This window comes from Euprymna scolopes, chromosome 30, assembly GCF_053919585.1.
Source record: "Euprymna scolopes isolate OS-2025 chromosome 30, ASM5391958v1, whole genome shotgun sequence".
Taxonomy (NCBI): Eukaryota; Metazoa; Mollusca; class Cephalopoda; order Sepiida; family Sepiolidae; genus Euprymna; species Euprymna scolopes.
Genome location: NC_136511.1, coordinates 96,018,334 through 96,045,158, shown reverse-complemented (window position 1 = coordinate 96,045,158; position 26,825 = coordinate 96,018,334).

The following is a 26,825-nucleotide window of genomic DNA, read 5'->3' as shown; positions in this document are numbered from 1 at the left end:
TTCTTTTCCCAATTTACTTTTTCTTTTTTTCTCACTTTCTTTTCACATCTATTCTTTCCTTTTCCAATTTTCTTTTTCTTTTTTTTGTCACTTTCTTTTCACATCCATTCTTGCCTTTCCCAATGTTCTTTTTCTTTTTTTTGTAACTTTCTTTTCACATCCATTCTTTCTTTTCCCAAGTTTTTTTTCTTTTTTTGTCACTTTATTTTCACATCCATTCTGTCCTTTTCCAATTTTCTTTTTTTTGTCACTTTATTTTCACATCCATTCTTGCCTTTCCCAATGTTCTTTTTCTTTTTTTTGTCACTTTCTTTTCACATCCATTCTTTCCTTTCCCAATTTTTTTTTCTTTTTTTGTCACTTTCTTTTCACATCCATTCTTTCTTTTCCCAATTTTTTTTTCTTTTTTTGTCACTTTCTTTTCACATCCATTCTTTCTTTTCCCAATTTTTATTTTCTTTTTTTGTCACTTTCTTTTCACATCCATTCTTCCCTTTCCCAATTTTCTTTTTCTTTTTTTTGTCACTTTCTTTTCACATCCATTCTTGCCTTTCCCAATTTTCTTTTTCTTTTTTTTGTCACTTTCTTTTCACATCCATTCTTTCTTTTCCCAATTTTTTTTTCTTTTTTTGTCACTTTATTTTAACATCCATTCTTTCCTTTTCCAATTTTCTGTTTCTTTTTTTTGTCACTTTCTTTTCACATCCATTCTTTCCTTTCCCAATGTTCTTTTTCTTTTTTTTGTCACTTTCTTTTCACATCCATTCTTGCCTTTCCCAATTTTCTTTTTCTTTTTTTTTGTCACTTTCTTTTCACATCCATTCTTTCTTTTCCCAATTTACTTTTTCTTTTTTTCTCACTTTCTTTTCACATCCATTCTTTCCTTTTCCAATTTTCTTTTTCTTTTTTTTGTCACTTTCTTTTCACATCCATTCTTGCCTTTCCCAATGTTCTTTTTCTTTTTCTTGTAACTTTCTTTTCACATCCATTCTTTCTTTTCCCAAGTTTTTTTTCTTTTTTTGTCACTTTATTTTCACATCCATTCATTCCTTTTCCAATTTTCTTTTTCTTTTTTTTGTCACTTTCTTTTCACATCCATTCTTTCCTTTCCCAATGTTCTTTTTCTTTTTTTTTGTCACTTTCTTTTCACATCCATTCTTTCCTTTCCCAATTTTCTTTTTTTTTTTTTTGTCACTTTCTTTTCACATCCATTCTTTCTTTTCCCAATGTTCTTTTTCTTTTTTTCTCACTTTCTTTTCACATCCATTCTTTCCTTTTCCAATTTTCTTTTTCTTTTTTTTGTCACTTTCTTTTCACATCCATTCTTTCCTTTCCCAATTTTCTTTTTCTTTTTTTGTTTCACTGTCTTTTCACATCCATTCTTTCTTTTCCCAATTTTTTTTTCTTTTTTTGTCACTTTATTTTCACATCCATTCTTTCCTTTTCCAATTTTCTTTTTCTTTTTTTTGTCACTTTCTTTTCACATCCATTCTTGCCTTTCCCAATTTTCTTTGTCTTTTTTTTGTCACTTTATTTTCACATCCATTCTTTCCTTTCCCAATTTTCTTTTTCTTTTTTTTGTCACTTTCTTTTCACATCCATTCTTGCCTTTCCCAATTTTCTTTTTTTTTTTTTTGTCACTTTCTTTTCACATCCATTCTTTCTTTTCCCAATTTTTTTTTCTTTTTTTGTCACTTTATTTTCACATCCATTCTTTCCTTTTCCAATTTTCTTTTTCTTTTTTTTGTCACTTTCTTTTCACATCCATTCTTGCCTTTCCCAATGTTCTTTTTCTTTTTTTTGTCACTTTCTTTTCACATCCATTCTTTCTTTTCCCAATTTTTTTTTTCTTTTTTTGTCACTTTATTTTAACATCCATTCTTTCCTTTTCCAATTTTCTGTTTCTTTTTTTTGTCACTTTCTTTTCACATCCATTCTTTCCTTTCCCAATGTTCTTTTTCTTTTTTTTGTCACTTTCTTTTCACATCCATTCTTGCCTTTCCCAATTTTCTTTTTCTTTTTTTTTGTCACTTTCTTTTCACATCCATTCTTTCTTTTCCCAATTTACTTTTTCTTTTTTTCTCACTTTCTTTTCACATCCATTCTTTCCTTTTCCAATTTTCTTTTTCTTTTTTTTGTCACTTTCTTTTCACATCCATTCTTGCCTTTCCCAATGTTCTTTTTCTTTTTCTTGTAACTTTCTTTTCACATCCATTCTTTCTTTTCCCAAGTTTTTTTTCTTTTTTTGTCACTTTATTTTCACATCCATTCATTCCTTTTCCAATTTTCTTTTTCTTTTTTTTGTCACTTTCTTTTCACATCCATTCTTTCCTTTCCCAATGTTCTTTTTCTTTTTTTTTGTCACTTTCTTTTCACATCCATTCTTTCCTTTCCCAATTTTCTTTTTTTTTTTTTTGTCACTTTCTTTTCACATCCATTCTTTCTTTTCCCAATGTTCTTTTTCTTTTTTTCTCACTTTCTTTTCACATCCATTCTTTCCTTTTCCAATTTTCTTTTTCTTTTTTTTGTCACTTTCTTTTCACATCCATTCTTTCCTTTCCCAATTTTCTTTTTCTTTTTTTGTTTCACTGTCTTTTCACATCCATTCTTTCTTTTCCCAATTTTTTTTTCTTTTTTTGTCACTTTATTTTCACATCCATTCTTTCCTTTTCCAATTTTCTTTTTCTTTTTTTTGTCACTTTCTTTTCACATCCATTCTTGCCTTTCCCAATTTTCTTTGTCTTTTTTTTGTCACTTTATTTTCACATCCATTCTTTCCTTTCCCAATTTTCTTTTTCTTTTTTTTGTCACTTTCTTTTCACATCCATTCTTGCCTTTCCCAATTTTCTTTTTTTTTTTTTGTCACTTTCTTTTCACATCCATTCTTTCTTTTCCCAATTTTTTTTTCTTTTTTTGTCACTTTATTTTCACATCCATTCTTTCCTTTTCCAATTTTCTTTTTCTTTTTTTTGTCACTTTCTTTTCACATCCATTCTTGCCTTTCCCAATGTTCTTTTTCTTTTTTTTGTCACTTTCTTTTCACATCCATTCTAGCCTTTCCCAATTTTCTTTTTTTTTTTTTGTCACTTTCTTTTCACATCCATTCTGTCTTTTCCCAATTTTTTTTTCTTTTTTTGTCACTTTATTTTCACATCCATTCTTTCCTTTTCCAATTTTCTGTTTCTTTTTTTTGTCACTTTCTTTTCACATCCATTCTTTCCTTTCCCAATGTTCTTTTTCTTTTTTTTGTCACTTTCTTTTCACATCCATTCTTTCTTTTCCCAATTTTTTTTTCTTTTTTTGTCACTTTCTTTTCACATCCATTCTTTCTTTTCCCAATTTTTTTTTCTTTTTTTGTCACTTTCTTTTCACATCCATTCTTTCTTTTCCCAATTTTTTTTTCTTTTTTTGTCACTTTCTTTTCACATCCATTCTTTCTTTTCCCAATTTTTTTTTCTTTTTTTGTCACTTTCTTTTCACATCCATTCTTTCCTTTCCCAATGTTCTTTTTCTTTTTTTTGTCACTTTCTTTTCACATCCATTCTTGCCTTTCCCAATTTTCTTTTTCTTTTTTTTGTCACTTTCTTTTCACATCCATTCTTTCTTTTCCCAATTTTTTTTTCTTTTTTTGTCACTTTATTTTCACATCCATTCTTTCCTTTTCCAATTTTCTGTTTCTTTTTTTTTGTCACTTTCTTTTCACATCCATTCTTTCCTTTCCCAATGTTCTTTTTCTTTTTTTTGTCACTTTCTTTTCACATCCATTCTTGCCTTTCCCAATTTTCTTTTTCTTTTTTTTTGTCACTTTCTTTTCACATCCATTCTTTCTTTTCCCAATTTACTTTTTCTTTTTTTCTCACTTTCTTTTCACATCCATTCTTTCCTTTTCCAATTTTCTTTTTCTTTTTTTTGTCACTTTCTTTTCACATCCATTCTTGCCTTTCCCAATGTTCTTTTTCTTTTTTTTGTAACTTTCTTTTCACATCCATTCTTTCTTTTCCCAAGTTTTGTTTCTTTTTTTGTCACTTTATTTTCACATCCGTTCTTTCCTTTTCCAATTTTCTTTTTCTTTTTTTTGTCACTTTCTTTTCACATCCATTCTTTCCTTTCCCAATGTTCTTTTTCTTTTTTTTGTCACTTTCTTTTCACATCCATTCTTGCCTTTCCCAATTTTCTTTTTCTTTTTTTTGTCACTTTCTTTTCACATCCATTCTTTCTTTTCCCAATGTTCTTTTTCTTTTTTTCTCACTTTCTTTTCACATCCATTCTTTCCTTTTCCAATTTTCTTTTTCTTTTTTTTGTCACTTTCTTTTCACATCCATTCTTTTCTTTCCCAATTTTCTTTTTCTTTTTTTGTTTCACTGTCTTTTCACATCCATTCTTTCTTTTCCCAATTTTTTTTTCTTTTTTTGTCACTTTATTTTCACATCCATTCTTTCCTTTTCCAATTTTCTTTTTCTTTTTTTTGTCACTTTCTTTTCACATCCATTCTTGCCTTTCCCAATTTTCTTTGTCTTTTTTTTGTCACTTCATTTTCACATCCATTCTTTCCTTTTCCAATTTTCTTTTTCTTTTTTTTGTCACTTTCTTTTCACATCCATTCTTGCCTTTCTCAATTTTCTTTTTCTTTTTTTGTGTCACTTTCTTTTCACATCCAATCTTGCCTTTCCCAATTTTCTTTGTCTTTTTTTTTTGTCACTTTCTTTTCACATCCATTCTTTCTTTTCCCAATTTTCTTTTTCTTTTTTTCTCACTTTCTTTTCACATCCATTCTTTCTTTTCCCAATGTTCTTTTTCTTTTTTTCTCACTTTCTTTTCACATCCATTCTTTCTTTTCCCAATTTTTTTATCTTTTTTTGTCACTTTATTTTCACATCCATTCTTTCCTTTTCCAATTTTCTTTTTCTTTTTTTTGTCACTTTCTTTTCACATCCATTCTTTCCTTTCCCAATGTTCTTTTTCTTTTTTTTGTCACTTTCTTTTCACATCCATTCTTGCCTTTCCCAATTTTCTTTTTCTTTTTTTTTTGTCACTTTCTTTTCACATCCGTTCTTTCTTTTTCTCAATTTTTTTTTCTTTTTTTGTCACTTTATTTTCACATCCATTCTTTCCTTTTCCAATTTTCTGTTTCTTTTTTTTGTCACTTTCTTTTCACATCCATTCTTTCCTTTCCCAATGTTCTTTTTCTTTTTTTTTTCACTTTCTTTTCACATCCAATCTTGCCTTTCCAATTTTCTTTTTCTTTTTTTTTGTCACTTTCTTTTCACATCCATTCTTTCTTTTCCCAATTTTCTTTTTCTTTTTTTCTCACTTTCTTTTCACATCCATTCTTTCCTTTTCCAATTTTCTTTTTCTTTTTTTTGTCACTTTCTTTTCACATCCATTCTTGCCTTTCCCAATTTTCTTTTTCTTTTTTTTTGTAACTTTCTTTTCACATCCATTCTTTTTTTTCCCAATTTTTTTTTTCTTTTTTTGTCACTTTATTTTCACATCCATTCTTTCCTTTTCCAATTTTCTTTTTCTTTTATTTGTCACTTTCTTTTCACATCCATTCTTTCCTTTCCCAATTTTCTTTTTCTTTTTTTTGTCACTTTCTTTTCACATCCATTCTTTCCTTTCCCAATTTTCTTTTTCTTTTTTTTGTCACTTTCTTTTCACATCCATTCTTTCTTTTCCCAATGTTCTTTTTCTTTTTTTGTCACTTTATTTTCACATCCATTCTTTCCTTTTCCAATTTTCTTTTTCTTTTTTTTGTCACTTTCTTTTCACATCCATTCTTGCCTTTCCCAATTTTCTTTTTCTTTTTTTTTGTCACTTTATTTTCACATCCATTCTTTCCTTTTCCAATTTTCTTTTTCTTTTTTTTGTCACTTTCTTTTCACATCCATTCTTTCCTTTCCCAATGTTCTTTTTCTTTTTTTGTGTAACTTTCTTTTCACATCCATTCTTGCCTTTCCCAATTTTCTTTTTCTTTTTTTTTGTCACTTTCTTTTCACATCCATTCTTTCTTTTCCCAATTTTCTTTTTCTTTTTGTCTCACTTTCTTTTCACATATATTCTTTCCTTTTCCAATTTTCTTTTTCTTTTTTTTGTCACTTTCTTTTCACATCCATTCTTTCCTTTTCCAATTTTCTTTTTCTTTTTTTGTCACTTTCTTTTCAGATCCATTCTTTCCTTTCCCAATGTCTTTTTCTTTTTTTGTCACTTTCTTTTCACATCCATTCTTTCTTTTCCCAATTTTTTTTTCTTTTTTTGTCACTTTAATTTCACATCCATTCTTTCCTTTTCCAATTTTCTTTTTCTTTTTTTTGTCACTTTCTTTTCACATCCATTCTTGCCTTTCCCAATTTTCTTTTTCTTTTTTTGTCACTTTCTTTTCACATCCATTTTTTCTTCTCTTAATTTTTTTTTCTTTTTTTGTCACTTTATTTTCACATCCATTCTTTCCTTTTCCAATTTTCTTTTTCTTTTTTTTGTCACTTTCTTTTCACATCCATTCTTGCCTTTCCCAATTTTCTTTTTTTTTTTTTTGTCACTTTCTTTTCACATCCATTCTTTCTTTTTCCAATTTTTTTTCTTTTTTTGTCACTTTATTTTCACATCCATTCTTTCCTTTTCCAATTTTCTTTTTCTTTTTTTTGTCACTTTCTTTTCACATCCATTCTTTCCTTTTCCAATGTTCTTTTTCTTTTTTTTGTCACTTTCTTTTCACATCCATTCTTGCCTTTCCCAATTTTCTTTTTTTTTTTTTTGTCACTTTCTTTTCACATCCATTCTTTCTTTTCCCAATTTTTTTTTCTTTTTTTGTCACTTTCTTTTCACATCCATTCTTTCCTATTCCAATTTTCTTTTTCTTTTTTTGTCACTTTCTTTTCACATCCATTCTTTCCTTTCCCAATGTTCTTTTTCTTTTTTTTGTCACTTTCTTTTCACATCCATTCTTGCCTTTCCCAATTTTCTTTTTCTTTTTTTTTTGTCACTTTCTTTTCACATCCATTCTTTCTTTTCCCAATGTTCTTTTTCTTTTTTTGTCACTTTATTTTCACATCCATTCTTTCCTTTTCCAATTTTCTTTTTCTTTTTTTTGTCACTTTCTTTTCACATCCATTCTTGCCTTTCCCAATTTTCTTTTTCTTTTTTTTTTTGTCTCTTTATTTTCACATCCATTCTTTCTTTTTCCAATTTTCTTTTTCTTTTTTTTGTCACTTTCTTTTCACATCCATTCTTTCTTTTCCCAATGTTCTTTTTCTTTTTTTGTCACTTTATTTTCACATCCATTCTTTCCTTTTCCAATTTTCTTTTTCTTTTTTTTGTCACTTTCTTTTCACATCCATTCTTGCCTTTCCCAATTTTCTTTTTCTTTTTTTTTGTCACTTTATTTTCACATCCATTCTTTCCTTTTCCAATTTTCTTTTTCTTTTTTTTGTCACTTTCTTTTCACATCCATTCTTTCCTTTCCCAATGTTCTTTTTCTTTTTTTGTGTCACTTTCTTTTCACATCCATTCTTGCCTTTCCCAATTTTCTTTTTCTTTTTTTTTGTCACTTTCTTTTCACATCCATTCTTTCTTTTCCCAATTTTCTTTTTCTTTTTTTCTCACTTTCTTTTCACATCCATTCTTTCCTTTTCCAATTTTCTTTTTCTTTTTTTTGTCACTTTCTTTTCACATCCATTCTTTCCTTTTCCAATTTTCTTTTTCTTTTTTTTGTCACTTTCTTTTCAGATCCATTCTTTCCTTTCCCAATGTCTTTTTCTTTTTTTGTCACTTTCTTTTCACATCCATTCTTTCTTTTCCCAATTTTTTTTTCTTTTTTTGTCACTTTAATTTCACATCCATTCTTTCCTTTTCCAATTTTCTTTTTCTTTTTTTTGTCACTTTCTTTTCACATCCATTCTTGCCTTTCCCAATTTTCTTTTTCTTTTTTTGTCACTTTCTTTTCACATCCATTTTTTCTTCTCCCAATTTTTTTTTCTTTTTTTGTCACTTTATTTTCACATCCATTCTTTCCTTTTCCAATTTTCTTTTTCTTTTTTTTGTCACTTTCTTTTCACATCCATTCTTGCCTTTCCCAATTTTCTTTTTTTTTTTTTTGTCACTTTCTTTTCACATCCATTCTTTCTTTTTCCAATTTTTTTTCTTTTTTTGTCACTTTATTTTCACATCCATTCTTTCCTTTTCCAATTTTCTTTTTCTTTTTTTTGTCACTTTCTTTTCACATCCATTCTTTCCTTTTCCAATGTTCTTTTTCTTTTTTTTGTCACTTTCTTTTCACATCCATTCTTGCCTTTCCCAATTTTCTTTTTTTTATTTTTGTCACTTTCTTTTCACATCCATTCTTTCTTTTCCCAATTTTTTTTTCTTTTTTTGTCACTTTCTTTTCACATCCATTCTTTCCTTTTCCAATTTTCTTTTTCTTTTTTTGTCACTTTCTTTTCACATCCATTCTTTCCTTTCCCAATGTTCTTTTTCTTTTTTTGTCACTTTCTTTTCACATCCATTCTTGCCTTTCCCAATTTTCTTTTTCTTTTTTTTTTGTCACTTTCTTTTCACATCCATTCTTTCTTTTCCCAATGTTCTTTTTCTTTTTTTGTCACTTTATTTTCACATCCATTCTTTCCTTTTCCAATTTTCTTTTTCTTTTTTTTGTCACTTTCTTTTCACATCCATTCTTGCCTTTCCCAATTTTCTTTTTCTTTTTTTTTTGTCTCTTTATTTTCACATCCATTCTTTCCTTTTCCAATTTTCTTTTTCTTTTTTTTGTCACTTTCTTTTCACATCCATTCTTTCCTTTCCCAATGTTCTTTTTCTTTTTTTGTGTCACTTTCTTTTCACATCCATGTTTGCCTTTCCCAATTTTCTTTTTCTTTTTTTTGTCACTTTCTTTTCACATCCATTCTTTCTTTATCCAATTTTCTTTTTCTTTTTTTCTCACTTTCTTTTCACATCCATTCTTTCCTTTTCCAATTTTCTTTTTCTTTTTTTTTGTCACTTTCTTTTCACATCCATTCTTTCCTTTTCCAATTTTCTTTTTCTTTTTTTTGTCACTTTCTTTTCAGATCCATTCTTTCCTTTCCCAATGTCTTTTTCTTTTCTTGTCACTTTCTTTTCACATCAATTCTTTCTTTTCCCAATTTTTTTTCTTTTTTTGTCACTTTATTTTCACATCCATTCTTTCCTTTTCCAATTTTCTTTTTCTTTTTTTTGTCACTTTCTTTTCACATCCATTCTTGCCTTTCCCAATTTTCTTTTTCCCGTTTTGTCACTTTCTTTTCACATCCATTCTTTCTTTTCCCAATTTTTTTTTCTTTTTTTGTCACTTTATTTTCACATCCATTCTTTCCTTTTCCAATTTTCTTTTTCTTTTTTTTGTCACTTTCTTTTCACATCCATTCTTGCCTTTCCCAATTTTCTTTTTCTTTTTTTGTCACTTTCTGTTCACATCCATTCTTTCCTTTCCCAATTTTCTTTTTCTTTTATTTTGTTACTTTCTTTTCACATCCATTCTTTCTTTTCCCAATTTTTTTTTCTCTCACTTTCTTTTCACATCCATCCTTAAGTATTCCAATTTTCTTTTTCTTTTTTTTTTGTCACTTTCTTTTTACATACATTCTTTCCTTTCCCAGTTTTCTGTTTTTATTTTTTGTCACTTTCTTTTCACATCCATTGTTGCCTTTCCCAATTTTTTTTTTCTTTTTTTTTGTCACTTTCTTTTCAGACCCATTCTTTCCTTTCCCAATTGTCTTTTTCTTGTTTTTGTCACTTTCTTTTCACATCCATTCTTTCTTTTCCCAATTTTTTTTTGCTTTTTTTTGTCACTTTCTTTTTACATACATTCTTTCCTTTCCTCAATTTTTTTTTCTCTCACTTTCTTTTCACATCCATTCTTAACTTTTCCAATTTTCTTTTTCTTTTTTTGTCACTTTCTTTTCACATCTATTCTTTATTTTCCCATTTTCTTTTGCTTTTTTTGTCACTTTCTTTTTACATCCATTCTTTCCTTTCCCAGTTTTCTTTTTTTATTTTTTGTCACTTTCTTTTCACATCCATTGTTCTCTTTCCTAATTTTCTTTTCCTTTTTTGTGTTACTTTCTGTTCACATCCATTCTTTATTTTCCCAATATCTGTTTTTTTTTTGTAACTGTCTTTTCACATCCATTCTTTCCTTTCCCAATTTTCTTTCTCTTTTTTTGTCACTTTCTTTTCATATCCATTCTTTCCTTTCCCAATTTTCTTTTTCTTTTTTTTGTCACTTTTTTTTCACATACATTCTTTCCTTTCCCAATTTTCTTTTTCTTTTTTTTTGTCACTTTCTTTTCACATCCATTCTTTTCTTTCCCAATTTTTTTTCTTTTTTTTTGTCACTTTCTTTTAACATCCATTCTTTCCTTTCACAATTTTCTTTTTCTTTTTTTTTGTCACTTTCTTTTCACATCCATTCTTGCCTTTCCCAATTTTTTTTTTGCTTTGTTTGTCACTTTCTTTTCACATCCATTCTTTTCTTTCCCAATTGTCTTTTTCTTTTTTTGTCACTTTCTTTTCACATCCATTCTTGCCTTTCCCAATTGTCTTTTTCTTTTTTTGTCACTTTCTTTTCACATCCATTCTTGCCTTTCCCAATTGTCTTTTTCTTTTTTTGTCACTTTCTTTTCACATCCATTCTTTCTTTTCCCAATATTTTTTTCTCTCACTTTCTTTTCACATCCATTCTTTCTTTTCCCAATTTTTTTTTCTCTCACTTTCTTTTCACATCCATTCTTAACTTTTCCAATTTTCTTTTTTTTTTGTCACTTTCTTTTCACATCCATTCTTTTCTTTTCCAATTTTCTTTTTCTTTTTTTTTGTGACTTTCTTTTCACATCCATTCTTTCCTTTCCCAGTTTTCTTTTTCTTTTTTTGTGTCACTTTCTTTTCACATCCATTCTTTCCTTTTCCAATTTTCTTTTTCTTTTTTTTTCACTTTCTTTTCACATCCATTCTTTTCTTTCCCAATTTTCTTTTTCTTTTTTTGTCACTTTCTTTTCACATCCATTCTTTCCTTTTCCAATTTTCTTTTTCTTTTTTTTTGTCACTTTCTTTTCACATCCATTCTTTCCTTTCCCAATTTTCTTTTTCTTTTTTTTGTCACTTTCTTTTCACATCCATTGTTTTTTTTCCCAATTTTCGTGTTCTTTATTTGTCACTTTGTTTTCATATCCATTCTTTCTTTTCCCAATTTTCTTTTTCTTTTTCCCTTTCTTTTCACATCCATTCTTTCCTTTCCCAATTTTCTTTTTCTACCTCTTATCCTTTTTTCTTTCTACGTTTTCTATTGTATCTTCATTTGTGTTCTTTTTCATCCACTGCTTTTCCCTTTCATATTTTTCTCGTTTCTTTTTATTCGTTTGTACTTTTCCCAGAAAAGCTATTTGGCGTTTTTCCTTTCGTTTTCTGTAATTTTACTTTAAACTTTTTTCTTTTCCTAGGTTCTTTTACTTCTTCCTTGGCCTTATCTTTTCCGTTTTTCTCTGTTTAATGTTTTTATTTTTTTTTTCATGTTCCAATTTTTTAATCGTTTTTCTTTTTCCTTTTCTATAATTGTCTTTAAAATTCTTTTTCTATATTTTTCTTTTCTATTATTTTATTTACTTTTCTTTTTTTCTTATTTTTTTTCTTATTTTTGTTTTGTCTTTTCTTATTTTCGTTTTTTCTTTTATTATTTTCGTTTTTTCTTTTATTATTTTCGTTTTTTCTTTTATTATTTTCGTTTTTTCTTTTATTATTTTCGTTTTTTCTTTTATTATTTTCGTTTTTTCTTTTATTATTTTCGTCATTTTTTGTTTTCGTTTTTTTATTTTTGTTTTTTATTTTTTATTTTCGTGTCCACCATCTTTTCTCTATTCTGAAAAAGGCAATCTCTCAACGCCGTCAGCCGACAGAACTTTGTTGCAGATCCAGCCCCTTTTCTAGGAGATACTTCTGGGCATCGTTGATTTCTGCGAAAATAGTTTTCCAAAAGCTTAGAAATAAAAGGAACGGAAATGACAATACCGAGTTGAGAATTAAAGATGCATCTGATCTTATGGCTGCATGTTCTCCATCTTCTGTGAGCTGGTCCAGGGCAATAACGACTTCCAATAAATTTTTTTACCACATCATTTATAGCATCTGCTCGACTACTCCATCTAGTTTCCATAGTATGCTACGGTCAACTGAATCAAGACGTTGGGTAGATGCAGAAAAGAACTAGAATAAGCGGTCCAGTATTCCAAAAATGTAACAGAGTGAACTGCTACAGGGAGGTCTAAGCGGTTATGCATAGTGTTACAATCCTTGCCAGTCAGACTTCGGCTTAGTGAACATTTCTACAACGTTGGAGTAGCCTAGAAATTATGATTATTCACCATTTTCGGTTAAATTAATGTACGAAAGTTTAAATTTAAAAATAATTGTTTGTGCTTTTTTTCTGGCAAGATTTTCAAGATGTCCATATGCAAAAACAAAATGAAAGTCGAATTAAACAAAAGGAAAATATCATTTTTAGCCAAGGGTGTTAGTCTAAAATTCTCACAATATTAGTAAAACGTATTTCTATTATAATTATCTGTATTTTGTTTTTTGTTTCATTTTTTTGCATTAAAACAAATCAATCTACTACATATCTACGACATTGTCAGTAGTAATAACAGGACAAATATTGATGATTAGGGTAAATACATGAATATTCTTTGGTAGAGAGAACGTATAGAATAGTTAAGATTACATTCACATCCGTTCTTAAGTTAAGAACTGTTTTCTATATAGTAACTATGTTATTTAGAAAGTCATGTTTAAAATGGAGAGGGGACTTTGTTAACTATTCTGTTTCTATACCGTTTTATTTTGCATAACAATCGTTAATTATTTTTAATTGTTTATGAAATATTCAAATATCATTTTGCCAACAAATAACAAATGCAAATCGGCTTTGTTTTGAAAGGGAAATGCATCTTTAGCTGTTTCATTATTTTCAGTCAATTAAAAGGAAAACATTCGAGAAAGATACTTAGACCCCCCCCCGTCTATTTAATATATCTCCCTCCCACACACACACACACACACTAAGTGCATTTTTTGTTTGCGAAAATATATGCAGACATGAGAAGGTTTTAGAGTAATTCGAAAAAACAAAACAAAACAAAAGGACAAAAACAAATTACTAATTAAATATTTAGAAATTTAAAAAGAATTGGAATCAGGAATCGTATTGGATCAGGAATCTAAGACAAAATCGGTAATTGAATCGGAATCGGGGAAAAATTTGGAATCGTTCCATCACGCGCGCGCACACACACATGATGATGATGATGATTGCAATGTCTTGTCAGACGAGTGCCACTCCCTCAGACATTTAAAATCCATGAGCCCAAATGCCTGAGGGAGTATCTATACAAAGATGATGTTACAGAGTCTTAGCTTTGTACGACAGCTAATCTCTCTCTCGGTTCAAAATGTTGAGATCCAGCAACAAGCAAGAGCAAGATAGCCAGCAACAAATTAAACTGCAGACCAGCTTAATGCGGGTACTGGTCTCCCGCTTTATGGTTTTTTAAATCAGAGATTTGCTTCTCCTAGAAAGGTTGCCTTCACCACGGCTTACGGGAGCCCTCTCCACCCCAATACACATATACACACACACACACACACACACACACACACACACACACACACACACACACACACACACACACACACACAAATATACACGGTGCTAGTTGGCCGTTGACCCAGAAAAAGAGTTCATTCGCCCTTTGGAAGGTCTTGTTTTTAATCCTCCAGGGAGACTAGCCACCCTCCTCACCAAACAAGTCTGGTGGGGGAACCAGTTTAGTCGCCAGTGACCCGACCATGAGGCAGGTAGTACTGGGTTACATGGTACCAGTAGCATATGACATGACCTGACACAAACACACATACATAAATACATACATACATGCATACATATATGTGGGATCGGACAAAAGGACAGCGGACAAACCCCACCAGCTAATTAAAGCAAAAACAGATAAAATTCCAAATGAATCAAAAACATTAAAAATCACTTTTTATATGTTTATTTTAATTTAAATTTAGGAAAATTAGACACCGGGGAACTAATTTGGGCCAGGTTTGAAAATTAAGCATCTACGGAATAAAAGTAAATTGTAGATAGAGTTGAAGACTTAAAGACGATATAGTTTTAAATAGGATTAAATTACCTCTTAAAGAAATATACATATTTTTACATATTTAGTCTTGTTTGAAAACAAGTAAATCGATTTTTCTAAGTTAGGTACACGTTATAAGGAGATTTTTCTTGTATTATTTTTTACAATTATAATATTAATAAAAAAAGTAAAAAATTAAAATTCTATTACCAGAATTAATTCATCATAATAAATGTTGGTTTAATAATAAATACGTTAGTGATTATAAAATTTTGTTAGTAGTTTGAAAAAAAATCAATTACTCTGCGATTGTTCGAAACTTGACAGAAATTCGGCAGTATTTAAACGATCGGATAGAAAGCCACTTCAACTGCTTTCTTTGAACTGTTACCTAGAGAATTTATGCAACATTTTTAAAACTTTGTTTTACAAATAAAATAAATTTACATCATATTTTGATGTTATTATCATTTTAGTTTTAGTGATAATTTTAAAACAATAAATATTCATCATTAGTACCAATAATGAAAAATTAAATTAAAAATTTAAAACAATCGGTTTTGGAATCATAAATTAGGGACACATTTTTCCGATTCCGATACTTCCCAAAGTTCCGATGTTTTTACAACCTTTTCGGTGTAGAATTTCAAATTTTCTGTTAACTTTTATTTATTTTTATTTTTTATTTTCTATTTTTATCCTCTCAAAATGCCGCCCCCCCCCCTGATATATGCAGCTCGTAAAACACGGACACATTTTTCCGATTCCAACACGTCCAAAAGTTCCGATTTTTTTTTAAAACATTTCGGTATAAAATTTAAGATATTTTGTTAGCTTCTATTTATTTTTTTCTATTTTCTATTTTTAACCTCTCAAAATGGCGTCCCTGACATGTGCCGCTCAAAAAAATAGGCACTCGTTTTTCTGATTCCGATATTTCTAAAAGTCCCGATGTTTTACAACCTTTTCGGCATAAAATTTCAGATTTTTTGTTAGCTTTCATTTATTTTTATTTATTTTTTACCCTCTCAAAATGCCGCCTCATCGCACGTGCCGCCCGGGGAGGACCGCCCCCCCCCCGCCCTTGCTACGACACTGCCTTAATGGAGAGGAGACTAAAACTCGCTGCTATGGTTTCAAATGATCTGAATTAACAGCAATAGGAGACTTGATTCTAAATATTTCTAATATGTTATATCTCACCTCTTTTGGATATAGGGTACGATTATGAATATCTCCTATATCAATTAATCCTTATACACTGTGAAATTTATTGATGTCTGAAACTTAAAGAGGGGAGATATAACATATGAGAAATATTTGGAATCAAGTCTCTCTTTGCTGTTATTTCAGATCATTTGAAACCATAGCAGCAAGTTTTAGTCTCCTCTCCATCAAGGCCAGATGTTTTAGGAAATATCAGATATTTTGTAATTCATATGCAAAACTAAGAAAATAAATGACAATGCTTAAAACATTGGTAAAGGTGCAGTATCTTTCCACCCTCAAAAAATCCTTTAAAATTACCACTATTAAAGGTTTTCGAGAGTGCTGAAAGCGGAAATAATGTTTAAAATTCCAGTAGTTTCCAAGATATGAAGAAATTATAGTTAAAAAACATGGGAGATCACTTTTCTATATTAATTTAATGTAAAATGAACACCCACTTTATACCCATTTGGGAGGGGGGATGTCTGTCATTTTTTTTTTTTTTTTTTTAGGTGCGGTGTTTAATTGTGCCCTGGTAGACCAACAAAAAACCTACCTTAAAAAACTTGTTTTCAACAGGTTTTCGGGTGTGCTGAAAACGAATATCGCTTTTTAATTTTCCACAAATAAGTATTTTTCCGGGTATTATGCAATATAATTCTTTATGTTACAACTGGTGGCCATTGTTGTACATGCAAGAGCGTGCATTTTTTTTTTTTTTTTTTGCTTAATACCCAGAAAAATACTCATTTGCGGAAAATTTAAATGCGATATTCATCTTCTGCAGACCCGAGAACTTATAGAAAACAAGTTTTTTTAAGGTAGGTTTTGCGTTGATCTACGATACTATAATAAACATTACCCCTAAAAAAAATAACAGACCCCCCCCACACACACAAAAGATTGCCATAAAGTAGGTGCTCATTTTACGTTAAATTAATATACAGAAGTGATCTCTCACTTTTTTTTAACTATAATTTCTTCATATCTTGTGAACTACTCGTTTCCATGGAATTTTAAACGCTATTTTCGTTTTCAGCACTCTCGAAAACCTATAATAATCGTAATTTTAAACGATTTTTTGAGGGTGAAAAGATACTGCAACTTTGCCAAAACATTTTATGTCTGTAAAAAAGTGTCAAAAATAGGCTCTGGATGATTCCCTTAATGTGCGACCATATCACATAGCTCACTACACAATTCAGGTCATTAACTTTCTAACGAGCCTTCACTTGTTAAATTCTGATCAATAGTCGCTGAGATTTAGAACATAAACTGTCAAAAAGGTAGTATATCAATATATATTTTCTATACTCCTATAAATTTTTTTTTTGTTGATATTCATATTAAAAGTCTTTGTTTCTAGTTATTTAAAAAGAAAATACAACTTTGTTATGTATGGCTTGTGGAATTGCATTCATCTGCAAAGATCTAGCTAATTTGTATATTCTTTTAAATATTTATTTTAATTAATTTCCTATTAGTTTTTTTTTCGTTTTCCTTATGCGATAATCATCTTCAGTTAACTATTACGTGTAATTATATTCATGCAGATATTCTACATAATTTATACCTGCGAAATATTTGCATAAAAACACAGACCTCTTTCTATATATATATATATATATATATATATATATATATATATATATATATATATATATATATATAATTATGTACGCGTATATATATTCATTTTAAAAAAAATTTACCTACCAAACTCAGTTTTTGGTCTACAGACATGAAACTTAATATATCGGATATTCAAACCCAATGCAATACTTTATATTTGGGTTTTAGCCTGTGAGAATCGGTGCAAAAATGTGAAAATGGAATTTGCAAGGCGAAGGTTGAATGACGGCATTACGAATATGCATGCGTAACGTAATAGCTATTAGTTCATGTTTTAATTTTTAGTCTTGCAGCACACGTCTTTATAGCTCAGGCTATGTTAAAGGAAAAAGTAAATCGTAAGGTTTTGGTTTCGATTTTTCCTGGTGGCACACGTGTCATTTTTCTTTTTTAAATGTTTTAAATCATTACTATATATTGAGTTCAATATAATCTTCTATTGTAAAGGGGGTCCCAGGCGACCCCATTCAGATGAGGATGAAGTATGGTTAGGGAAGTTATGCTGACACTTGGTCAAGGAAAACAGATGTCCATGAAATTCTGTCCACCAGAAAAATAATATTTATTTCAACGAAAGGAAAATATAAATCTGATAATCAGATTCTTTGGAACAAGGGAGCTGGGAAGAAAGATTATTTTTCTAGTTGGTTTGGTAAAAAATGGATTTTAAATAACTAGAGACAAGTACAATTCAAAATGTCTGCTTTGGTGTCTGGAAGATGTTATCATTTGGTCCACCTGTTGTATTTAATTCTAAACCACCAAGCAAGTGATGGGAATTGAACCTTCGAAGATAATACAGTTTCTTTGAGAGAAAAGTAATTTGAGTTGAAGAGAAAGAAAGAAAATGGGGAAAAAGAGAATAAAAGATCGATATGGTTACGAAAGAGAAAGAAAAAATTCACAAGAAAAGAAAAAGAATTACAAGTGACAGAGGGGGAAGAAGTCGAGTTAATAAAAATTGTGTTTTTAGAAATAGGAGTTTTTTGCTGGTTAGCATCGAGCAGTGCACATCGCCTTGGCCTCCTGCCCAATGGGGCGGGGGCCAAACTCCCAGAAAAGGTAGGTTGAAAAGCTCTTGTTCCTAGCTGGGAAATTGTTTAAACAAACTTGAGTTGTACAATCTGCACCAGAAAGTCACTGAGAACTCGAAGAACTTAGCTTCCCATGTACAAAGTTTACCATGAAATTTTTTTAAATAATCATTTTTGTTCACAAAAAACCCTGAGTTATTTTTTTTTGAACTGTTGAATCGAAACACGTTTTCTTACAGACCCAATGCCAAATTGCAGCTGAGAAGGGCAGCATACTAGTCATTAATCAGAGCAACTATGAAGGACGAACCCAACCTCAGCATTTGACGATGAGCGACCAGCTGAAGATAAGAATTACCACACAGACTTAGGGTCATGCACGTTTTGCATGCCCTGAGCAGCAGAGCAGTATTTTCCGGTGACCAGTGAGAGTTAGGTCATCCTTGAGGTGTCCACCACTAGACAATTAAGAATGTAGCCCTGCTGAGTTTCATCTATGGTCCTGTGAGCCGGGAGTGATGAACACAGCCAGGGGTACATCACAAGTATGCTCCCATGAACCAGGCTTACGGATGCAACCCAGAGGACGTATAAGGTTATACTATGTCTCACCTGCCTGTTCAAATGTATGTATGTATGTTTGCATGTCTCGCAAAAACTTTTGACAGAAGCGACGGATTTTCACAAGATCGGTATCATTTTAAAGCTCGACCATTTGGATGACAAATATTGACAAATTGGCCAAAGACATTAATTCCTTCACCCTCAACTGGCACTTTTCTACAGGGAGGAGTCGCTTTTTCAAAAGTCATCCCTCTTTTCGATTGTCTAGCCTTAATTCAAACCTACGTCACTTCCGGTTTGGCAATGGGTGCAACAGCTAACGCGTCACGTTTTTTTTCTTTCACTTTCTTTTCCTCCTTCGCAGTATGGGTTCGAGCCTGCCTGCATTCGACCACTTTTTTTTTTTTTTTTTGCGCTTGCAATTTTTCTTCCCTTTTTTTTTTTTTTGCTCAACACACACCTACAAACACCCGGGCAATGCCGGGCACCCAAGCTAGTCTCTAATGTAAAGGGCAAAAATCTGTTTAAATGTATGTATGTATGTATGTTTGTATGTCTTGTAAAAACTTTGGACATAGGTGATGGATTTTGACATGATCGTTATCATCTTGAAGCTTGACCCTTCGGATAACAAATATCGAAAAATTGGCTAGAAAAATTACACAGGAGTAGCAAAAAATCGTGCCTTCATGTCAATATAGCCATATACACATATGCAAAAAAACGTTCTTTCTTGAATTAGTTTAAATATTAAAAAAAACGAACTACTTTCGCTCACGCAGTCATAGACCAGTCGGTATAGTAGCAGCATCGTTATCTTAAGATTGCACGTTCGAGCCGAGATGTCAGATACATTTTTTTCGATTTTTAAAGTTTTAATATTGAAACAGGGTTATTTATGCCATTTTTCATTCTTTTTTAATTTTTACATTCCGTTCACTGGTTTTTATTGTTTTTGTTTTTCTGATTTTTTAAAGTTTGAACGTCGTTTGCTTATTTTTTATTTTCCATCACGTTCGCTGTTTTTTTTCATAATTACGTTCTTACGTTCGCTTATTCTTTACTTTCCATTTTGTTTTGATTTACCCCCCCCCGCCCCAAACACACACATCTGAAATCTGCATTAATCAAAATATATTTAATTATAAAATAAACTAGCTAATTTGAAACTGGAAAAAGAACTTTTTTTTTGAAAATTAGTGACCATAAAGAGAGGTAATTTGTTTCTTGTTAATTATTATGGTAACAGAGACATCATTTACATTTTTTTTATTATTAAACTCAAATGTTTATTAGTCATTTAGAATAATCCACTCTCTCTTTAAGGGATGCTACGATGATAACGGTGAAGCGACAAATATAGATAATCTGGGAAATAACGACACTTGAAAAAGAACTCGAAATCATCGTATTAATACGAAATAAGCAACATTTCTTTACGTGTTAGGAATATTAGTTCAAATCGTTCCAACGTTAGTGTTTTCTTGTAATGAGTGTTTATTATGCAGGGTTAGCTAAATGAGGATTTCGTGTGAATCGAATGAGGTTTGAAATTACTCATTTTTATAGTCAAAGTGTCACGCGTGGCTTCGAATTAATGTGATTATTTTCCAAGAAAAACAGTTTGTAATTGTGAAATTTTCGTCGAAGCTGTTTTACGTCTAAACAGACGGAGTTCGGCGTAGGTGATGACCATGGACAGCGGTGATGTGCACTTGTATACTGCATGCTGGACCGTTTGAATTTTGGCCGTTAAATCCATACATATCGGGATGGTCTCGAAAGTTCCACCCTGCTTGCTGTATCTGTATGCGAGGAAACGTAACATAGTTCCTTTTTGTGGGTGGGCGGGTGGGCGTATCAGGAAATTGTGTACTTCATATGTGCGAGCGTTAAAAACGGTGATTGCTATGAAAATGTTCCTGTCAGGGATTTGTTCTGGCCATATGTAGTGGTCGCTACACTCTTATATCAGACGGGAGAAAAGTTGTTTGTTGCCGGCTATTAGTTTGATCTCAAGAAAAAAAAATACTACGGAGTGTGTGTGTGTGTATATATATATATATATATATATATATATATATATATATATATATATATATATATATACACTAGCTGTACCCGGCCACACGTTGCTGCGTTTGTTTAAATGAAACACAAAAACGAAAAAGACAAAATATATGTCTTATATTTTTGGATACACAATATTTTGAGGTGTGCTTTTTCTGTGCAGATGTAGAGATTTCTGGTTTTCCGATTGTAGTATACGTAACATATACTTTTCCATGTGAGAAGACATCATGGTGTAGATGTAAGTCACACAAATGTTAAAATTTTCCCTGAAATGTGTTAATGGTTATTGCAAACGCCAAGCGAATTGTGAAGCGCAATATTTTAAATTAAAATGGTAAATCCGTTTAAATCATACAATGTACGTTCACTGCCTGTTCTTCTTGACGGTTTACAGAAGGGAAAACATGAGGGTTAATTTTACTATAGACATGTATGTGAACACGCACTGGAAAATCTCGAAAAGTAAAAAAAAGTTTAACCGATTTTCGTTTTGTATGTAAGTATAGTGTTTTATCAAAGATAAACCGATGGAAAAATGAAAGGAAAACTGCTTAAGAAATAAACCAAAAAAGTGGGAGACCACTGATAATTCAGAATAAAGAAAGAAAGATGAAAAGCATGTAAAAATGTTGTAGTTTTAGTTTCAAAGAAAATAAATAGTTTGGCAAACTGTTTTTTTGTTTTATTCCAAGAAAATATATATTGCTTTCAAATATAATTAATGAGAATATGCGTAAACATTTTGGTGCTTTTTCTTTATTGTCGCTAATTTACAGATCGAAATATTGATTTTCAAATGAAACTAATAGTATCTACTGAATTGCCATGTCACAGGAATGAAAATAGCGAAAACTTACGAAAAACGATGAGGGAGAAATTAATGATTAAATGAAATAGTTTTCGAAAAAATTAGAAATTTTAGCTATTTCCCTTGTGTTTACGTCACATGCCACGTGACCAAACAAACATAGACACAATCATTTTTTCGTGTAATCATTGAAGATCGAAATAATTGTGACACGACAATTAGCTATATTACATTGGTTATTGTTGTGATTGACAAACAATGTTCGGAGTTATCATGTTTGTTTTTTTAAATTAAATATCAACTTTTCAGCTGGCCGATTTTACTACAATAATGAAGAAGCGGCCTTTTTTATCGACAGACCTGTACAATGAAAAACCTCATATTTTTTGGTACTCTTGCATAACTTGACCCGGATCCTCGGGATTTTTCGTCAATTATGATTCGGGCTTCACCAGCAGTCACCGGATAAGCTGAGCAAAGTAACAGATGCAGACAAATTTCAAAACAAACAAATTGGAAAAAATAGAAATACAATTAATATAAAATAGCAAAAACCCACTGCAAATTTATTGAACATATATTTTTTTCCAGAAAAGTCGCATTTTGTATTGTTTAGTTACTTCTATTTTTTTCGCAATTGTTTTATAAAAAAAATTGATTTTTATTTTACCGTAAATTGTTAGGTGAAAGCTTTTTTCAAGAAAAGTTACATTTTTTATAGAAAATTATCATAAACGTTTCTCTTTGCAAATAGAATTTTTTATTATAAGAAAAGATGAATGCATTTTATGAAAAATGTAAATTGTTAGGTGAAAGTACAGATTTTTATTTTCAAGAAACTAACCATAATTGGACCCGAGGATTCTGGTCAAATTCTGGAAGAGTACCATCCTTCCTAATTTCGTCTCTTTTTCAATTTTTGGAGTAGATTATCAGCGATTGCAAACTAACAAATTTAACTAAAATGCAAAAAATTCAATTATTAAATTTTTTAAGGGGTGTTCAGTTTCTAATACAAAGTCCAAGTAAATCTATTCCCTCATTGGAAACACGAAATCAAATTATTGCCCGTACGGTTGAGAGAGGTTCTGTTCGATTTTTTGTTTTTTTTTTTGGGGGGGGGCGAGATCCCCCCCCCTAAATTCCACAACTTTCACTTTTTTTTTTTTTTTTACTTTTTTTCCTGTTATTACAGACTTAAGTTACAGGTCATAAAAATCTGAAAGAACATTTTTTATAACTTCACGTGAGGGTTCAGTATTCAATAAATTTCGTATTCAATTTAGTACAACGTTATAATTGAAAAATGAACCTCCACGTGAAAAGTCATAAAAAAATGATTTTTCAATTTTTTTTTCTTATCGTCTAAAACTTAAGTATGTAATCAATGATATTAACAGGAAAAAGGTTGTTAAAAAAAAAAGTGAAACTTGTGGAATTTAGCAGGGGGGCAATCCCGCTAACGTTCGCCTTTTTTTTCGTTTTGATCGCTTTTTTTTTTAATTTTACCCCTAAAAACGAATTTAATCGAAGGAATAATATTCAACAATCGTACTTTATTTATTTTTACTTATAAAAATAAAATTGTATTAACAAAAATTGAATAATTTAATTTTAAATGAAAAAAATCAATTTCGTATATCTTTTTAGTATTTTTTTTAAACATAAGTCCAACTCACCGTTCACATTGGATATGTCGACGTTTTCGATGAATATTTGACAGGAAAACGACCACATGTGGTAAATTTGATTTAAATGATTACATTTTCAATAATCACGTGATTAAATGTTATCCATTTAAAATTTACCCATATTGTAAACACATTATGAAGCGAGACGAAAAGTTCCTTTCAGTGATGTCACGTGACGGTGGGCGATGATGTGATTTTTCCCCAAATAAAAAAATGGCCAGATCGTAACAAAAAAAAACCCACCTAATTTATTAAATAAAAATTAAGTATAATGTTATAATTAAAAAGAAATATATAAAAACGCGCATGAGTAAACTGAAAATACTATACTAAATGTCGAAGCAATCGGTTCGTTGGTTTTTTAGTTGTTCAAAAAGTAACATATATATATATATATATATATATATATATATATATAGAGATAGATAGATAGATAGATAGATATCCGAAACAGCTACATGGTAGGCAGCTGAAGATCCTGTTTTCTATTTAAATTTTTTTTAGTTTAGGTCTTTTGTCATCATTATATAATTACTTTCTTTTTTATAATTGAAGACGTTTGAAAAACTGGCTTATGCAAGTGCTAAGTCTATTTCTATTTAACAATTTTATTTAATTTTTTTATCCTTATATAATTATATAATTAAATTTTCTTTTGTAATTATAAACTTTTTTGAAGTCAGATTATGTAGCTGCTAAATCTGCGATAGATTAAATTTAGTTTCTTTTTTCCGGGAATTTAAACTGCATAAAGTATTTTTATTTTACATTTTTTATACAAAGCTCCATATATATATATATATATATAAAATAATATATAAAATGGGTTAAGAAATTCCAACGAAAGAAAGATGTATATTTAAATAAGGGGGTGGTCACCAACAATGTGTATTTTTTAACATTATTTTATTATTCCGTGTCTTGGTTTTTCATTGAGAATTATGTTTAGATCATTGTAATAATGTTTTGAAATCATTGAAATCATTTTTAACGCGTTTCAGACGTTCTGTGAAGCGTCCTCTTCAGAAATTATTTTCAAAATGTGTTGGAGATGTAAAAATAGCATTTTCATAGTTCATTTGAAATGTTTCCAAGAGGTGGAAACGTGTGTCTACTATTCATTGGAATGTTCAATTTTTATTACTTATTTATTGGGCTGTTGTCACTCCTGTGTTCTTTCTCTCTCTCTCTCTCTCTCTCTCTCTCTCTCTCTCTCTCTCTCTCTCTCTCTCTCTCTGCTTGTGTTTTTCCTTTTCCTTTAGGGTAGGATGTGTGTGTGTATGTGTGTTTTCTTTTATTGGTTTGAAGAATGTGTGTACTGTTTTATAGTATTATGAAGTTATTTGCTTCCCTAGGAAGGTAACTGTGATCCAAGGTCGTTACTAATGTGTATGTGTGAGGAGGGGGGGGGGGAGAACCAGCTCTTATGAAATAAGGGTAGGGATGCTTTCATTCTATTTTGATATTTATTTTTTGGATTCTTAGATTTTAGTATTGTGATTTTTCGTTTCAGTTTTAGACTGTTCGGTTATTCTTTATATTATGCTTGTTTAGATAGAGGGTTGTATTTAAAAATATGTATAGGGGATTTTTTAATGTTTCTATTTATTTGTCTCCCCATGTGGGTATGGCCAGACCCAGGATCGGTTCCTAGTGTGGGAAAGATCTCGTTCCCCAGAGGGGTGGGGCCAATTGGAGGGGTATAGGTATGGGAGGCGGGATGATAGAAAGGATGATAGTTATCTCAGTCATGAGAGATTTCTCCTCCACTGACTGAAGGGGGAGCGAGGTGTTGGAACAGATATTATACTACGGTTCTAGGTGTTTCCTAGTGTCGTTGGTTTCGAGGTTAAGTAGGGTTGGTATTATTCAGTGTGTTGTATTAGAGATAGGGTTGTTATGTCTGTGTGTGGTTGTATGCGCGTGTATTTAAATATATATATATATATATATATATATATATATATATATATATATATATATATATATATATATATATACAAACGGTCTTCAGACAACTGTTTTCATTTTCCACGTAATTACGCGCCACATTCACCAAGCCACTAACAACTTCATTTGCGTCATTTTGATTACATTCTAATATACCGTTCATTCATTATTCATCTAAATTTTAACGTTACAATAAAATGCATTAAACGTGTTTTTAATTCATCGATTTTTAAATTTGAACCTCAATTAAAACTGCTTCATTCTAATATTTGAACGTTCCCGCGTCTGTCTGCGTAAATTACAACAAATCTTAAAATACCTAAAAGTATTAACATAGTATTTCTTTATCATAAATGAATGTATAGGTGTATCAGAATTTTTATAGGAATTTTTGACACCCCTAACACGAAACTGCGAATAAAATATAAAAATCTCGTAATTTCTCTGTTAAAAGTGGGTTATTTATTTTCTTTATGGATTATACTTCCAAAATAAACTATTAAAGTTTTTTTTAAAAGTAATAGAAATATTTTTTTTTAACAGTAATGAATTTTCCGAACTCAATATTGTTCAATTTTTAAACTTTAAAAATCTATCAAAATTTTTCTATTGATTCTATTTTACGATATTTTCAGGGTCAATGTGCAATTTTAAGTTCTTTCCAATAAACTGAATATAATATTTTAGACAAACGTTTTTTTTTTAAAATTCACGCCCCCCAATTTTAAAGTTTCTATCAAAAAGTAAATAATTAATTTACTCGCCGAAAAGTAAATAATTAATTTACACACAAATTGAAGAGAAAAGGTCAATAAATAATATATTCAAATTTAAAACAAAAAACAAGTAGCGTTTTTTAGAATTTTACCTGTAAAGTTTGAAGTTTAAGAGCTTTTTTTTTTAAACCACGTTATGTTTTAAATTTTTTTTTTTTAATGTAACCTTGGTCCTTGCTCCTTTAATTGAAAAAAAAATTAGGGCTTGAATTACATTTTTCGAGGAGTTATAAGCTTGGAAAGACAGGGAGTCGAATAATTCACGCCTCCCATTTTGAAATGTCTATTAAAAAGTAAATAATTAATTTATGTACCAAAGTCTTATATATCACAAATTGAAAAGAAAAGGTCAATAAATAATATATTCAAATTCAAAACAAAAAAAAGAACTGTTTTTTTAGAAATTTACCTGTAAAGTCCGAAGTTTAAAACCTTTAAAAAAAAACACGTTTTTTTTTTAATGAAACCTTGGTCCTTGCTCCTTTAATTGAAAAAAAATTAGGGCTTGAATTACATTTTTCGAGGAGTTATAAGCTTGGAAAGATGAGGTAGAATTATTCACTATTTTCACGAAATTTCTGACACACCTAATGAATGTATTGATGAATGATGTGCTTTTAGGATGAAGAAATAAAATAAAACTGAATAAGTAAATAATTTATATTATCAAATATGTGTGTTTGAGAGAGAGATTAGTCCTTCTATTTGTTAAGTCGAAATCTCTATGAAAAAAAGGTAAAGTTTTAGTCTTTCCCATAATTGCCTTAACATATTTCTGTTATTGAAATATGTATTTTTTCCGTAGTACTTTTTTCTGTCGTTTCTTGAGATAAAACTAATAGCGAGCAACGCACATCTTTTCTTTCGTCTGCTATAATAAGAGTGTAGCGACCGCTGCTACATACGGCCAGAAAAAAAATCTCTGG